General features: G+C 43.8%; 1 protein-coding gene across 1 annotated transcript in view; it reads right to left on the reverse strand.

Annotated features, from left to right (window-relative positions):
- Nucleotides 1–18,133, reverse strand: part of RBFOX1 (RNA binding fox-1 homolog 1) — a 1,454,978-nt gene that overhangs the window by 1,085,126 nt on the left and 351,719 nt on the right. The window lies entirely within an intron of this gene.

Below are 18,133 nucleotides of genomic sequence, written 5' to 3' on the forward strand. Positions count from 1 at the left end.
TAGTTGGGAATAGGGTCTTTACTTAAGTTAAAATGAAGCCATATAGATAGGTCCTAAAGCAATGTGACTGGTGTCCTTATAAGAGGAGGAGATTAGCACAAAGACACACTCAGAGGGAAAACCACATCAGGACATAGGGACAACAGAGTCATATGCAAGCCGATGAGAGAGGTCTCGTAAGTAACAACCCTGCCAACACTCTGCCCCCAGAATGCCAGCCGCCAGAACTGTGAGAAAATGAATTTCTATGGTTTAAGCCCATAGTCTGTGGTACTTCATTATGGCAGCTCCAGAAAACCAACACAACCTATGTGACAGAATACGCTGTAGTTACTGCCAAGAAGGAGCAAGATTTTAAAGTACTGACCTTAAGCATATTCACAGTATGTTGTTTGGGTATATGGACGTACTATTGTCAATGTTCACAAATTTAAGAAGAAACTAGATAAAAGGGAAGTGCGATAAAGGGCAATCTTTGGGCAAGACCCATAAGCCAGTAGTTTATCGGTTGCATAACTTTCTTTCTTAGGTGTCTTCCACTTCAAACAGTTCACCTAATTTTGAATCTTGCTAAGATCTCTGGTGTATCCAAGTTAATACTTGGGGGACAGGGGAGGAAACATAAAATTAAGAGCCTTCTGAAAGGATGACACTGTAAGTGCAGTATCCTAAATTTTTTAAAAATGTGAATTCTAGGGGCACCTGGGTAGCTCAGTGGGTTAAGCCTCTGCCTTGGGCTCAGGTCATGATCTCAGGGTCCTGGAATCGAGCCCCACATCAGGCTCTCTGCTCAGCCGGGAGCCTGCTTCCCCCTCTCTCTCTGCCTGACTTTCTGCCTATTTGTGATCTCTGTCTGTCAAATAAATAAATAGATAAATAAATAAATAATAGCTTTTAAAAAATGTGAATTCTAAACCTCAATTTAAAAAATTCTGATTTTCTAGTGGAACCTCAGGAAAACCTACAAAAGACTACGGTTACCATTTCTACTCTGAGAGGTACCGTGAGCACCATCAGAGCCCCCTTACCACCTGGTCTTGGGGAAAAAATAAAAAGCAATTGATGGAGGAGAGTGGCTTTGACCCATAGAAATCAGGGGTTACAGCTAGAAAGAGGTCTTTGGAGAACAAAAGGCATTTGGCATTATTTGCTGTGTCCTGAAAATCTATATCTAATTTGCATTCAACTCCATAGCATATCTGTGTTTTAACATAAAAAAGCATTTTACAAGGCTTCCATTCCTTACTTCTTGGTAAAATGAGCAATCCAAGAGATGTACTTGGATTTCTCTGTGGTTTGGGGAGCCCTGGTGCATGTTGCCATGTGGTCAAAGATGGTCTGGCAAGCTCAGACATTATATTGGGAATCGATAATTTTCTTGTTCTAAAATACCAATGGCTGATGATCAATTCTCCTGCCTGAAGGTGGTTACCTGATAAAGATGTGAAAATCATAACCAGCATAGTTAGAACCTAGTACACCCCTTGTGTCGTGCCAAGGGCTTTTCATGCATTGTTTTGCCCTGAATCCTTCTAGTAAGTCAGTGGGTCTGGTACTATGATCATCCTCCATTTGAAAGAGGGAGAAACCGAGGCTCAGAACCATGAAGTATACCTTTCCCACGGTCAAGCTAATAGGAAAGAGGAGAGTCAGGCTGTGGACACAGGTACTTCTGCAGTTCCCAAATCCTCCACTACCATGCATACTCTCTCTGTATTATTGAATGATGTCGATCAGGCTAAAAACTCCACGCTCTACAGGAACTTCCAGAACTCAGAATAATCTGGAGTTCTACTGTACAGGGAGGGTCCACACACACTATCATTAAGACAAATCCAGTCGCACACAACTTTGAGTTCCATTGCCCAATCTTCCCAGCACTGGATATCAACAGGACGTCTGTAACCTCATTTAAAAACATGTCCCTAAGAAATTATATCAAGGGATGATTACTTTTTCAATTTTGAGAACATAAACCTGTGTATATGTATGCCCATGTGCATGGCCATGGACTCCCGAAGATGGCATTCTGGGCTTCATCACTTTGCCCCGGAGTGATCCATAAACTGCACTGCAGGGGAGAATCTTATACCCACTTTTTTTTTTTTTTTTAAAGGAACTGAATTTACAACTCCATTTGAAACACCTACCTGCACACAACAATTGGCCACTTATACTGCGGTCATTAAGGAAGATCAAATGATGAAGGACAGCAAATCACTGGGGTCCACATTATCATTCATCCTAGCAGATACCAGCACCTACCCCTGTGTCTCAAATGAGACAATAATTTCCAGGATTTTGACTATGCACATAAAATGGGTCCTTAACTGGGAGGCCTTCAAATACCCCCAGCAATTTAAGGAGTCTGGGGCACTGCTGGAACTGTGATAAGAACTAAGGCTCAGATGATTAAAGTTGCCGTCGAGGTGTCTGGAAAAGCAGTCAGTAATTCACGGTGTATCACTGAAGGCACATTTCTCTCCATGACAAACCAAACCTAGGAGGACTTTCAGAAATTCAAGGTCACCTGGAATAATATAAGACCCCAGAGATGAGTTCTGGGTTCTAGCCTTTTTTCACTATGAGTTCCTATTGAGTTAATCACTCAGTGCCATGTTTTACACTGGCAAGGGACCCTATACTACCGTAAGAATATACTCCTTGATAATCCTACTTTTTAAGCAGTGCTTAGACTTCTATCTCCTCTGGGAAGTCTCTCAGTGTCAATGTCAGGATCCAAAGAGTTCCTGGATCCTCCTAACTTCTCACTCCAAACTCTACCTACATGACCCCATCCATTGTGATGACTTAAAGCCCATGTATACCCCAAGGCTTCCAAACATGGCATTGGTCCCAGTCACTTGAGTGTCAGATTCATACACTCAGCTACCAACTACACATCCATATTTACCCAAGTATCTTTCGAACATCTTAAACACCATCCATACAACTTAATTTGTTTTCTTCTCCCTTAAACCCAGTCTTTGTTCCTCCTCTTATTTCTGTCATTTCGTTAAGTGTTACCTCCATCCACCTAGAACCTTCTAGAATGAAACGTGAGAGCCCAGGCCACTTCCTCTCACATCTCCACAATTAATCTACAAGGTACGTTGACTCTCCCACCTCATGTCTCATAGATCCACTCTGTTCTCTTCATTCCCAGAGCCATTATTCTTACCCAAAGCTTCCTTCATTTTTCACCTGCAACAGCCCCTATCTGATGTTCCTCTCCTGTCTCCTTCCACTGCAATCCATTCTCCACACTGCAGGGAGAGTTATCTTTCTAAATGGAAAATTTGATCCACTTCAATGGTTCCCAATTGTCCTTAGAGTAAAAGCTAAAACTCCTTAACTTGCCTTAACAGAGCCCTAAGTTATCTGGTCCTTACTTATCTCTAGGTTCATTGACTGTGGCTTTTCCCCATCATCGATAAACTCAAACAGGCATTCACACACGCACACACACTCGCACACGTGTGCACACGCACTGCTCCACTTTCTTCTCCAAGAATACACAACTCCCTTTACCTACAAGCCTTTAACGTGCCATTTCCTTTACCTGTAAGAAACTGGTCTTAGTCATATTGATCTCTTCCTCCCCATTCCTCAGCATCTATCAAAATCCCAAATCCCTGAGATTCTTAATAAATTTGAGTGAACAAAATCTTAGGATTTCTTTGTATAACTTTTTACCCTCCAATACCTTTTTCATACCATTATTTTCCTCTCCTCCTTTCATTGTTAGGCTCATGTGATTTTTCTTCTTTTAAGATTCTTACAGTTTACTCAATCTGTGCCCTTACTGTAAACCATCTCAAACTCTTTTGGAAACGAAAGATACAATAAAGGTAACCACAAAATTAAAACAATATGTCCATTACCAGAGGCAGGAACCGCCCCCACCCCACACCACACACACACACACACACACACACACACATATTTGTGCTTTTTGAAATGCTGAAGACCGTTAACACTTGATGAAAAAAGTCATCATGTATTTATGGCAATATGAGTTGCCTGTCTATCCGATAAGCCTGAGACAGGAAGGCCTTTCAGTAATATTGATCTAAGAGAATAAAAGAAGCATGTCATTGTTTTATGGTAATAGTTTACAACGGCTTCACGGTGATTAATAATTACATTCATAGAACTCCTGCCCTCTAAGAGATAGGTCCTGTTTACATTCTGCCTGTCACTCACCAGGAGGCTGAGAGGCTTGCTGAAGGTCAAGACTGGGTGCAAACCTTCTCCATGCAGCCTTTCCTATCAGCACCAAGCAGGAATGATGCCTTCCTCCCATGTTTCATCTTTTCCCTGCTCCTATCATGGCATCCGCGACATTATGCTGCACTCAGATTTAAGACCCTGGGCCTCCAATAGAGTTAAAGAGCCATAAAAACAAGGACTTTATTCTCTTAAAAAAAAATCCTTGGAGACGATATGGTATATAAGGGGGGGTAAGAGAGCTGGAAAGAGGGAAAGTAACGACAACAAAGAGAAAGAGGGGGAATGAGAGAAGACCGGGGAGAGGGGAGACCTATTCACTTCTGAACCACACACACACACACACATGCTTTCCCACATTCATGGTATTAATAGCTCCAGGCAGAATAACACAACATTTAGGTGAAATTATGGCTTTGAGAAGCATATTATCAAGGGCGCCTGGGTGGTTCAGTGGGTTAAAGCCTCTGCCTTCGGCTCAGGTCATGATCGCAGGGTCCTGGGATGGAGCCCCGCATCGGGCTCTCTGCTCAGCGGGGAGCCTGCTTCTCCCTTCTTTCTCTCTCAGCCTGCCTCTCTGCCTACTTGTAATCTCTGTCTGTCAAATAAATAAATAAAATCTTTGAAAAATAATAATAATAAAGAAGCATATTACCAGCATTCTGATAAACATAAGCATTTGTTTATGTTTTTACTATCCCTCTTTTCCAGAAGACCAGCACTGCTCACAAGAACATGAAGCTGTGATGGAAAAGTTCTTTTTTTTTTTTTTAAGATTTTATTTATTAATTTGACAGAGAAACACACAGTGAGAGAAGAAATACAAGTAGGGGGAGTGGGAGAGGGAGAAGCTGGCTTCCTGCTGAGCAGGGAGCCCGATGCCTGTGGATTCGATCCCAGGACTCTGGGAGAGTGACCTGAGCTGAAGGCAGATGCTTAAGGACTGAGCCACCCAGGTGCCCCCATGATGGAAATGTTCTGTCCCTCTGTGTGGAACAGAGTCACCTCTAGCCGGAGTGACTAGTAAGCATTTGAAACATGGCACTGAATTTTTAATTTAATTTTATTTAAATTTATTTATGTATAAATGTAAAGAGCCAGGTGGGGTTCATGGCAGCTGTATCTGTCAGCAAGGGTGGAGATTATAGGCTCTGGGAAGGTAGGGGCTTTGTCCATTTTGTACCCTAGTTAGAGTAGATGTGCCATAGATGTCTGCGGAATGAAGGAAGGAAATAAGAATTAAAAGAGTAACAATTAAAAAAAAAAAAAAGAGTAACAATTTAATTGACTGAGGTGTTTCCCCATAAAGCAATACTGAATGTGACTACATAAGCTATTATAATCACCGAGGGTAGTAACTAACACTTAATGAGCACCATCTATGTGCACCAAGCCCTGCATTGAGAGCTTTGCCGTCATCATCTCATATCTACTCAGTAACTTTGTGGGGCGGATGCAATTATTTTCCTCATTTCACAGATGTGGCAACTGAAGCACAAAAAGGTTCATAACTTACCCAAGATCACACAGCTAGCAAGACAGAACAGCAGGATCCACATTCAAGCAATCTACCTGCTGAGGCTAAACTTTTAACCCCTACAGCCAAGGTTCCCCTTGGGCATTGCTTGATTCCTGGTGGATGCTTTCCAGAGAGTCCTCTCTGCCCTCCAGGAGCTGTTACCAGAAAAGACAGCTTTGGAGGCAGGGAAGGACAGGAAGCTGTGGTAGTGGGAGCGATGGCTCCGTCATCCCGTGCCCATGCCCTGTCTGTGGCAAGGTGCGGGCTGAAACATATACATAACATGGTGACGTCTACAGCCCGTCGGGGCTGAACAAGGAAGGCTTCCAAAACAGGTGATGTCAGCAAGCTGGATCTTGAAAGGTAACCAGGAACGATCTAGGTTATTGGGTCAGGAAATCCTTTCAGGGGAAGGTGGTCACACCTGCCCAAAGGTGTAGTGTCCTCGGACGGAGCCATATCACACCAGGATGCCAAGAGGCAGATGTATCAAGAAATGGTCTTTGGCCAGGGTGAGTGACTCTGTCTCCCTGGGACTCCATATTCCCACGGCTAATAGTTCCTAACAATTTAAAAAAAAAATCATAAAAGCATGCAACAGAGTTAAGCAGAACATACCTAATGCTCCATTCATATTAGCTGATTTTATTCCTAATGTTGATAATCACCATAATCATTAATTATTATTATTTCACAGCACAGAATGCTTTGTGGGAAATCTATTCTTAGGCCCCTCCAGGCATACTCTTTTGCTTTAAAACATAATAATAATAATAACTGGGGCGCCTCGGTGGCTCAGTGGGTTAAAGCCTCTGCCTTCCGCTCAGGTTGTGATCCAAGGGTTCTGGGATCAAGACCGGCATCGGGCTCCTTGCTCGGCAGGGAGCCTGCTTCTCTTGCTGCATCTGCCTGCCTCTCTGCCTGCTTGTGTGTATTCTCTCTCTGGCAAATAAATAAAAAATCTTAAAAAAAAAAAAAAAAAAGAAAGAAAAAAAGTAACTGGGGCGCCTGGGTGGCTCAGTGGGTTAAAGCCTCTGCCTTCAGCTCGGGTCATGATCCCAGGATCCTGGGATGGAACCCTGCATCAGGCTCTCTGCTCAGCAGGGAGCCTGCTTCCTCTTCTCTCTCTGCCTGCCTCTCTGCCTACTTGTGTGTCTGTCCAATATATAAATACAAATATTAAAAAAACAAAGTAACAATATGCAGAATTTGCACAAAACTTGCCAGCAAGTACCAGTGTTAGTTGAAGGAGCGCTGCATTGCATCTGAAGAGAGGAGTTTGAGAAAGGAAGAGGGGGATGGGTGGCTGACAGGCTTGAGGGCCGGGGAGCACGAGTGGAGGATGGAAGACCTTCTGTTTACAACAGCTCCCACCCATTTCTAACCGTCTTAAAACTGGGCCTGTGTTTCTCATTGACACTCTCTGCTTGGATATTTGAGTTTGTGGCCCCTGTTGTTTAAGGGATATAAAGTATAAGACCAGATCCGTATTTCAGGGGGTTACATTTATTTTCGATCTATCTATTAATCGTTGCCCTGCTACCTTGGGTCCGGGAAGGATTACACTGGCTCATCTTGGCAAACACAATACAGCAAAATAAAATAGGTATATTTCTCATGTTAATAGGTGATAAAAGGGAAGAAATGAAGGCATGGGTGGGAAACACACAGATGCCAGGAATTCAGTTCATGTGAACATGCACAGTCTTCTCTGCTCACCGAGTGAGAGCCAAAAAGTTTTGTTCGGATGTTCCTACGAATCAACACAGAGGGGAATCTTATCATTGATTTACACAATACCTATCCTATGAAACTAAACCAAGGATTCAATTTTATCATAACTACTCCAGAAAGAAGCAGAAAGAAATCTTGCCACGTAACAAACATGAAAGCCACAGTCACGGGAGGACTTGTGCTACACGGGTGGCATTGCTATGTGTGAGGGAAGCTTCACAAACGTACCACGCAGGCACTTGCTACCACGCCCCTCGTGGTGTGGATGAGAAAATGTGCTTACCAGAGTCAAGAGAAACACTTAAGTTAAAAAGCAAAGTAGGGGGGGTGCCTGGGTGGCTCAGTGGGTTAAAGCTTCTGCCTTCAGCTCAGGTCATGACCTCAGGGTCCTGGGATGGAGCCCTGCATCAGGGCGGGGTCTCTGCTCAGTGGGGAGCCTGCTTTCCCCCTCTCTCTGCCTGCTTCTCTGCCTACTTGTGATCTCTATCTGTCAAATGAATAAATAAAATCTTAAAAAAATAAAAAAAAGCAGAGTTGGAGTTTGGAAGCCAACTGTCTGACAACAACATGGTGACGTCTACAGTTTTAGTCGCTTGTGCAGGCAACTTGAGATGTGAAGAGCCAGGACACATCCTCACAGGGGCACAGAGGGCATTTCTACTTCTCACCCTAGGCTTGGATATGGGGTCCTGGTATAACCCAAACCACAATCTAATAAAAGCAGTTCTAGGAGGCAACTGAAGTGCTGCAATCCAAGCACACAACTCTCTGCTGATCTGTCATCTCCCGGGTTCACTTTCCAAATGGATGGAAAACACATCCTTCTCAAAATAGTCCCTAAACACTGTTTTTCTCATACTCACCTTCTTACAGATTCAGAGGATGGTGAGGCCAAGCCACCTTCACTAGCAAGAACCTGATAGGATACCACTCTTCCTTTCCTGTGTGCTTGAATTTAAAGCATGTAAAGTCAGTCTTAAACAACACTAGAATTCTACATTAGACATGTAACCCACTGCTAATGCTAGACACTGAGAAACGGGAGAACTTTTTCTTCTCGTGCTACTCATCCATGTACCAACACACATCATAAGGCTCTGTGTGCAAAGGGGGAACAAATCCTCTGATTCATCTAACAGAAAGGAGGCGGCTCTTTATAGGAAAATAAAAGCAGTCTGCTCTTAGCCACCTTCGACAGAAAACAATGTTACAGAGGGTCTCTAGAAACACCTAATCAGATGTCTGCCTTCCAAAGAAATTCACAACCACAACGATCTACCCCAAAACAAGACCGCTGCAATTCCTGTAAAACACTTCTTACATTTTAGGCCTTTGAAGCATTAGATGCCCCACAGAAGGCAACAGGGGCAGACATGAGAAATGAACATGGCTTCTTTATGAATGAGTCAGTGACAGAATAATTGAATCCTGAGACTTCAGTGTACAACCATCTAGTGAAGCTATTGTATTTTACATGCTACATTTTACCTCTTTAAAAATATATATATATATATATATTTTCCTTTCTTATGACATTAGTGTAGAGTTGTAAGGATGCTTTATAGGTCTGGTTCCAGGCCTGTACAATATATGGATACTTGCAATGACAGAAATGTAAGACTTTACATCGTTCTATCCTAACTGTGCCTCTCTACGTTCTCTTTCATTGTAGTTTTATATAAAACCATCCGAACATCTGCTGAAATTAGTTTATGAAAATGTATGTCTTTTTTTCTCCTCTCATTAAATCTTTATCAGATTTAAAATGACTGTAAATGGCTGCTTTCTCTCAACTCCAAATTAAATATGTTACATAGAGCCAGTACAAAAATAGAGGCTACAAATGTACTTTGCATTTGGGGGAACAGGTAATAGGATGAAAAGGTTGAAGGCAAAGAAAGAAAGGTAGGAAGAAAGGAAGGAAAGAAAGAAAGAGAAAAAAGCCACTGCAGAATTCATCCAATGTAAGCGTATATGCTTAAACATTTTTAAAATCAATAACCTAAATGACAGGCCTGCCTGTGAGTATACACAGCACCTCTTAATCAGGGGTGATGTGTGTCTAACCAGAAGACATCTGGTTTTCACAAGTAAAGGCAGAACTACTGGGGAGGAAAATCTAGAATGCTGCTAAACATTTCACAATGCACGGAAATGTCCCCACCCAAACATAACATCATTAGGCCCAAGAAGTCAAAGGTGCCATGGTTGAGAAACCCGGATCAGATATATCTTTTAGAAAATTATTCAGAGAAAATGTGTTAAGTTAAGGGAAATATCTTTACAAGCAGAATATAATACTCCTCCAACAACGGTGCTTAAATTTGACGTTAATGAGGGGTAAGGGGCCAGGGGAGGGGGTTGGCGCCTATTGTTGTCAGTAATACCCTGTTATGGTAACAGATATGACCAATTAACTTGTGGGAAGGTGACAAAAATGTGTAAAGCCACTCTCTTCAACAAGCCCTGTCACTTGGGTTCCCTCTGTGGTTGGATGGCTGCCTTTTCCCTTCCTGAAATTAAAGAGAACGGATGTTCTCTTCACCGTCATCTTTCAGGATGATGAATAAAAGGTTTAATTTACTGACTGCTAAAAATAAAAGCCTTCCCATAACTCTTAAGAGTCATTTGGTGTAGCATAAAGGCTGGTTTAGAAATCTGGATTACGAATTCTAATTTTAACACACGGTATTAGCAAACTTTAGGTGTAAATCAATATGCGATTTCTCCATGCATGTAGAGATGAATAATACACGTGCACAGTCGTGTGGCTACACACAGAATTAGCACATGGTCCAAAAACGGGTGCTTTTTCCCTGATAGACAACCGCAGCCAAGGATTCCGGTGACTGCAGCCTGCACATTAAAATGATTGAAAGTCAATACTAGGTTCCAGAATGTGCTGTCAGTCCATTCAACGCCTACCAAATTTTTATAACATATAATTCATATAACTCCCATTTCTGCATAGTCCAATTAACTTCAAACAGGTATATAATTGTTGGTCTTGAGGGATCTGTTAGGCCATTATTACTAAATTATCCACTAGATAGCAAGATGACATTTCCAAATCCATTTCACTTATTGCCACAGGTTCCAAACCGGGCCTTTCTGGCAGACTATATAACTCTACTGTACAAGAAATCTGTTAGGCAATCTGTCACATAAACACAGATAGGAAATGTACATAATGCAATGCTTGAAGGAAAAAAAGTCCAATAGACCATGAACTTTTAATGAATGGATTTTAACAGTTTGCAATCTGGTGTGCAGTTTTCAAAGTTTTCCTGTTGAAAAGGAATGTGACTCGCATTTTATGTTTTCCTAGACTTGATTTAATTAAAATGACAAAGAGTGAAAATACATTTTTCACTCCTGCCGCAAGAAAACCGCAGGAAGAAAACAAACCCTTGCTTATTAGTATTCTAGGGACGGGTGATTTGCCTCCCAGTTTGGCAATGGTTTGGGAAATCGGGGCAGTTCTAGCTCTCATTAAACTCCTTTCTAGCATGTGCCGTAGCAAAGGAGCACAGGTAAAGTCATCATGATCCCATCATGATGTCTGTCTGTCCGGTGGCCCTTCAGACTTTCCCACATTCCCGACTTTAAATAAATATAATTAGGTTGTTATGCATAGTAAGTATAACTAACTACGTAAACATAATTACAAGAAGAGTAATGCTAAAAAGCAACTGTTCTTATCATAGATGAGGCAAAGAAGGCTCCCTAACCTTAAGTAATTAGCCATCCTTCCTTTCCAGCTCTGTCCCCGTCACTAAGCTTCACTCATCGGTAGAACGGAGAAGGCATCAGTAACATATTGTCCAAGTCAAGGAAGTATTCTCAGACCCTTCTAGGTCATTAGCGTGCCTTTTGCATACGAATTCTTTTTTTAAGTTTTTAAATGTATTTAGATTATTTTTTAATTTTTGAAATGTACGATTTTGTCAAAACAATAGGATTCAAACCAAATGCCCTGACTCTTTGAAATTATTCAACCCTGGGAATTTTTAAAACTTTGACAAATAGTCCAGAAACCACAAATATTCTTACAGCGCCTCCTACGTGGAGGATGCTGCCTTGGCTAATAAGGGTGATGAATCAAAGAGCTCAAAGGTCAGGAGGTAAAATCGACAACTGATGTGATGGGCTGGCAGGACATCACCAGCGCTCTGGACTGGACTTTCCTGGCTCCTAGTGGAGTCCTTCGTTCATCTCAAGCTATACACTTCTTCTCAAATGGTACTGACTGCAATAACGCCCTAAAGCACACCCAGCCTGTTGATCTCAAGGCTACAGCTTCAACCCAGAGAGGGCTTCTCCCTGAGCTTCAGATGTATAAACATAGTGTTTAACCAGAGAGCTCTGCATGATATCCCCCGACTCCCTGAACGATTACCCAGAAAATCCCACACAAAACTCGTAATTTCCGATGGCTCGTGATTCTTGTTCTCACTCTCTCTCTGTTGATGCACACCCATCACCTGAAGGTAGAACTCTGAAGGTCATTCCAGATCACTCTTCTTGCACCTCGCACACAGCAGCCTTGGCCATGAGTGTCTTCCACATAGGCCCCTGCTCTGTTTACACCTCATGGGATCTTACCAACTTCTGCTTGGAGCTTCCTGACTTCTCCCCTGGCTTCAATCTCCCTCAGATTAACATTCCACTCAGCTTCTGGAGAAACATGTGGAGAGTAAAGATCTGGCCACCCTTTCCTCTGCTTTGAGCCTTCATGTGAGTTCCCATTCCCACAAACGCCAAAGCCTCAGCGCATCGGGTCATGCGGACACTGCCATTTTTTAGTATTCTGCTGGCTATAACCCTGCATTTTTACCCTCTAGCAAAACCAAGCTAGTTTTTTTTTTTTTTTTTCCCCTTTCCCCTGGCTCTCCTCACACCCTTCATTTGCTCTGCACCACAGACCTGTCTTTTTTCCTCTTTGACATTTTCCTCTTATTGTACCTTTTGCCTGGGATGTTGCATTCTGAGCCCCTGAGTGCTTGCAACATGCCAAGCAAGCACCATGTCTAGTACTGGGGAAAACATGTTGAAGAAAGCGGATGCCATCCTTGCTTTGTGGAGTTTACAATCTGCCTGGGGAAAGTGACAAACCAAGTACAGAAACACACATTTGCTTTTAACTGTGGTCCACACCAGGACAAGAGACTGAAGAGAGGGCAGTGAATGAGCAGAATAACTTCTTCCCAGGATACTTTGTGAAAATCTCTGCTTACATTATATATGATCTGTTTATATATAATGTCTCTACCACTACACCAGGACCTTCTTGAGTGTCAACACTTTTCAAATAGTCACTTTTGGTTCTAGCTGGGAACATGCATGGGCATTCAATAGCATTAAATGAATTGATGGATGGATGGATGGATGGATGGATGGGTAGGTGGGGGGAATAGATACATGGATAGCTGGATGGATGCACAAATTAAAGCATAAATCAGTAAAGGAAGGAACATTTTCCCTATCATTTCAGCTTTATAAATCACTGATTAAAATTGTGTCCTTGGTAACAAGTGCATCTTAGAGGCTCTCATCGATAAGCTGGTGAGGAGGTCCTTTACCTGTGGGAGAGAAGTTACTGAGCACACTGGGCATTTTCAAGCATTGTTAAAGCTCCTGCTCACATCCTTGAGCGATTTTCAGAAAGGTCCTTGTGCACTAGAGAGTTGCTGGGGATAAATGCTTCACAAGGAAAAAGCAAAACAATGCAAAACCTCCCAAACAAGGCATGCTTGACTAGGATGGGGGGAAAAAAAGATTAGCAGCAGAAGGATCCTTTATAGGAAGGAGCACCTTTGTTTATTTCCATTTTGCCCTGATTGTGGTGGTGGTGGTGGGGGGGGGCTAAATTAGAAGGTAGGCTGGGAGATTCTGCAGGAGGAAAGGAAGAAGAAGGGGCCTTAGTCCCTTCTGAGTTGGGCAGGATTTGATATGAAACGAATATGTCTTTTCTTAATGTGGACAGAAGAACTACAATGGCTTGCCCATATCTATGTGAAGATCAAGCAGCAACATTTTGGGTAAATCCAGGGACTAAAAACTGGTTGCCAAGTTCCTTTCTAATGAAATGTTAAAGCAATATTTTCCAGTGTGTCCTGCAGAACTGGCAGGCTCTTGTTCCAAATATTAATTTCTGGAACCCACTTCAGAAACAGAAGCTCTGAGGGTGGGACTCTGAAATGTGCATTTTTATCAGATTCCAAGTCTGAGAATCCCAGTGTTGAAAGATGCCCTCCCTAGCACGTCTACCTAATGAAGCAAGGTAGGACAAATGAAAGGGAGGCAGCATGTGGAAGCACATCATGGAAACAAAGCTAGAGTTGTTGAGAATTACAAAGAGAAAAGAAGGCTCATTTTCAGTCATTTTTACATGCCTGAAGAAAGGATTTTCTAAGGGGGTTTGTAGAGGAAGGACTGAAAAGAATTCATTTCTAACCAGAAATATATTAAAGAATTCTCCCTTAAAAAAGCTTCCTCTTAAAGCACGAAAGTGCCACTAAGAACACCTTCTGAGAGGCTACCACTAGGTCAACCCCAGTCCCCCCTGCTCTTCCCTGGTTTCAGGGCCAGATAGCATCAAGCCTTTCTATTACCCGGCAGCTTGTGGAGGTGGCTTGGTAGGTAATTAACCTTCATGAGCCAAAGAGCTTGCTGACCAAGCCTGTGAATTCCTTGGCCAATTTTCGGAAAGTTGTTCTGGCAAACACATGAAATTGTCGGCCTACAGATCTTTCTAGGAATTGACCCCATCAACAGGGAGTCACACTACTGGTAATACATGATCCACTCCCACCCACAGTTGGCTAAGTCAGGGGTATGCATGTGATTTAGAAGAGCAAGTACTCCTTTCCCTGGTCTTGGAGTAAGAGAGAAAGCTTTGAGTCCATCCTTCCTTTTCCTGTTCTTGGAGCAAAGCAGAGGGCTTTGAGCTCATCCCTCTCCAGGGCTTAAAGCTATGAAATGCACAACTGGGGCTCCATTCCTGCTCTGTAGCACAGCCAGTCGGAAATGAGAGAAAATGAAGCTGACAAGCGGAGAATTGGAGAGAGAGCGCCCAGTGCAGGACTGTAAGGAAGCGGCATACACAGGGGACAGCTGGCTCCCTAAGGACTTCGGAGTCCTATTCATTCCCCACATACAACTCTCTTTCTCCCCTTCCCCCTTCAAAATCCTGGCTCACTTGAACATGGAGGCATCACACTTTATTACACCTACGCTACCTCCCTCATGGTTGCCATTTACTCAGCTCTAACCACCCCCTTCACTGGCACTGGCCACAGGCTTGGTGCCTCCATGACTGCGCCACCATGACTGGTCACCATCCAACATTCTGGCCTCCCGTGTCTTTCTCATCATTAATTCTGATCGATATCTTCTACTCTGCCTCAATAGTAGACTTTGGGGACCTGTTCTTGACCTTCGCGCAAGCTCCGAAACCTAAGCATCTCGTGTTCTGAGTGTCACCTTCTATCTTCCAGGTGGTTCATTCTTCTCATTACCACACTTGTCCAATCTTGGTGAGGTCTCCGGTCTATTGATTGTATCCCATTCACTGTTGTCCTCACATAACTTCTCTTTCCCAAATGCTCAGCCTACATGCCATAGGCCAGGGCATAAACCACTCCCTGGCACACGCCCTCCACTCCCTTACCCCTCCCACATTTTTCCAGACAAACCTCAGACACAGGGAAGCCCAACTCTCTTGGAGACACGAGATGCCGACTCTCCCATATCCTCCGCACTGTAGGCTTCTCATCTCTCTTCTCTCCTCTCTAATCTCCTACTCCACGCTGTGGACTAACTGCCTTTGCCTGCTCAACAACGTGCATGTCTTCTAACATGGCCACCTGAGTCCCAAGTTTTACACAGTATTTTGGCTCAAGACTTTCTGAGTACCGTTCTTGTCTTGTCATTGAAATATCGGAGAGGGAATCAGATTGGCTTGGTGGTTTGGGCAACACAGGAGCTACCCTTGAATCAGAATGTTCACCTTGGTCCATACAGATGAGTATGCAAAAGGCAAGGCAAGAGATTGGAAGGGGTAGCTCCTGGGGAAGGGGAGGCTGGGGAAGTACCCCAAATAACATGCTTACACATCTATGGAGCTGCTTGTGGGTTGCTTAGCAACTAGAAGTTGTTCTGAGCCACACTCAAGAGAATAGTGGTTTGGGGAAACAATTTGTGAAAGCATCAGGGAGAGTATATTGCCTTGAGCTCTAGTCAACACCTCCCCCTCCCCAAATTACGGGCTGGATGACCCGGCCAGCCAGAGAGGCATGGGAGCAGGGGCAGGAGGGAGGGAGGGGATGGCTCTCATTCTTCCACAATCCCATCACTTGCCCTGGCATTTCTTCAGGGCCTAAGCAGAGGCACAGACCGAGGTAAGAGCCACAGTGATTTCTGCCGAGCTCACAGCATGTTAATCACGCCTGTCAAACTCCCAGGGAAGGAGAGGTTGGCTGTCCTGACAATCTACATTAACGTGGGTGCATGGTGTTTGATTATACCTTCATGGCGGCGGTTTCCATTTGCATCTTTCATCAGAAGCTGAAGGATGTGTTATCTGCCCTGACCGTCCTGTAGTCTCATCCTCCTTGCTAGTACGTGGCCGACCTCCGTGACAACACAGCCTTCAGACTGCAAGAGGCATTGGTGGGCTCGGGTGGGACCCGGCTGCCCTTGAATGCGTGGGGGTTTATGACGGAGTCCTCCTATAAAAACGGGCCGGATTAATTTTCATCTGGGGTCAGCTTCCAGGATACCTTTCAAACCTACAGAAGCTCAGACTATTCTCAGAGTGCAGAACTTGAAGACACAGGCAGTAAGAATGAAAAAAAGAAAGAGAGAGAGAGAGAAAAGAAAGAAGAAAGAAAAATGCCCTTCGCTGATAGTCATCAAAACTCAGCAAATATTTACAAATAGCCAACTCAGTGCTGTGTACAATGCTAAGAGAACTGCAGATACGGGGGGCGGGGGGCATGAAAGAAATCCTCTTGACGCCTGAGGTCCCGTATCTTAGTCACCACTAAACTGCTTACACCGGAGGTGAAGCCCTTATATGATGCTCAGTAAATTTCTACCGAACTCCTGAACCTCTATTTCTTGATTGTGACCTCCTCATATGTGATCAAATAACACCAGCCTCAACTCAGAGGGTTTTAAGAAGTTAGAGCAGGAAAGAGGACTGTAAGTAACTTGATACATTTGGTAAATGACCTAAAGTTACTTAAAAGCAGTGAAAGCAATTCGCTCCTCAGGATCCCTGTGTACGGTCAAACCTGGATAGTCTGAAGAAGTGACTCACAGAGCTTCCCATGGCCAACGGCTGAGAAGCAGTAACCTGGAGAAAGGCACGGACATCTGACTGCCAGGGTGTCCCCTCCCAAACTCCAAGCCCTGGACTGTCACCTCCAAACTCCACCACTTCTTAGCTGAGCAGCTTGGTCAGGTAATTGACCGTCTGTGAGCCTCAGGCTCTCCATCTTTAAAATGGGAACAACCCTATGTCTCACAGTGGTTTGTCTCAGGAACAAACTAAGATTATGCCTGTGAAGCATTTAGCATGGTGCCCGGCATTGACTAAATAGTAGCTAGTGAATAACCAGTGATTAGCAGACTGCAGGGGTCTTTAAATTTTGAATATTAATTTCCTTCCAGCCTCAGTTTATCGAAGACACTGATGGGAATTCACAAATGGTATGGTCTGAGATGGGACATCCGTATAAACAGAAGCTCTATTAACCCGGGTATTCCCCAGGGTGGACAGCAGAGGAATCGGGCCGGGCCACTGTTTCTCAAGGGTCCAGGTCAGGTGGCTGGACGGCTTCCCTGTCCTGTCTGCGGGGCCTCATTCACACACCATCTACAGGGCTGGCTGGCCTGTGGCTCCAAGAGAATGGTAATTCCTGACAGGCCTAATAAATGGGGCTGAAGCAGCATTGGTGAGTTGTGAAATACTTCCAATTGTCGGATTAGGTGCTGAGGACACAGACCAAACAATACCTACAACTAAGCAAAACCGAAACCAAAAAGCAACTTGGACGTTGAAGCTGCAAACGAAACAAGTTAAGCGGAAACGTGTCCTCTGCGCTTAGCTCTCTGCATGGACACTCTTAGAAAACACAACTCATTTGGCTTAAATTAATAAAACTAAATAGAGTCAATGCAGGTCAGTAGGGAATTACTGGAGCATGTGCGAGAAGACGCTCGGGGTGACCGTTCCCGTTACAAGAGGGAAAACAGCCTGTCCGTCCTCGGATGCGGCTGGGATGATGTATCTGCTCCCAAAATAGTGTCTGTGCAAGAGATGAGAGGAAACGATAGCCTATTAATTCGGTTTTTAAGTCCAGATGAAGAAACTTGAAAATAGCCAAGAGCCAAAAATACTGAGTAACTCCACATTCAGAGGGACTGTTTCTTCTCTCTAAATATAGCGACTCAGAAATAGACTTTTCTGATTCTGGGCTTGCGGGACTGAGGTAGGATCGTGCCCATCGACTAGAGAGAAAATGTGTCATCAATCCCCCCGTGCTGTCAGTGTGCTTAAGGGCCATGACCTCTGCAAACTCCCTATGCAAATGTGACCCCTTCCCATAGCCCAACTGCTCAGTAAGCATGTTCTGTTTTATA

This window comes from Mustela putorius, unplaced genomic scaffold (genome assembly GCF_011764305.1).
Source record: "Mustela putorius furo isolate JIRA1106 unplaced genomic scaffold, ASM1176430v1.1 tig00004007_pilon_pilon_pilon, whole genome shotgun sequence".
Lineage (NCBI taxonomy): Eukaryota > Metazoa > Chordata > Mammalia > Carnivora > Mustelidae > Mustela > Mustela putorius.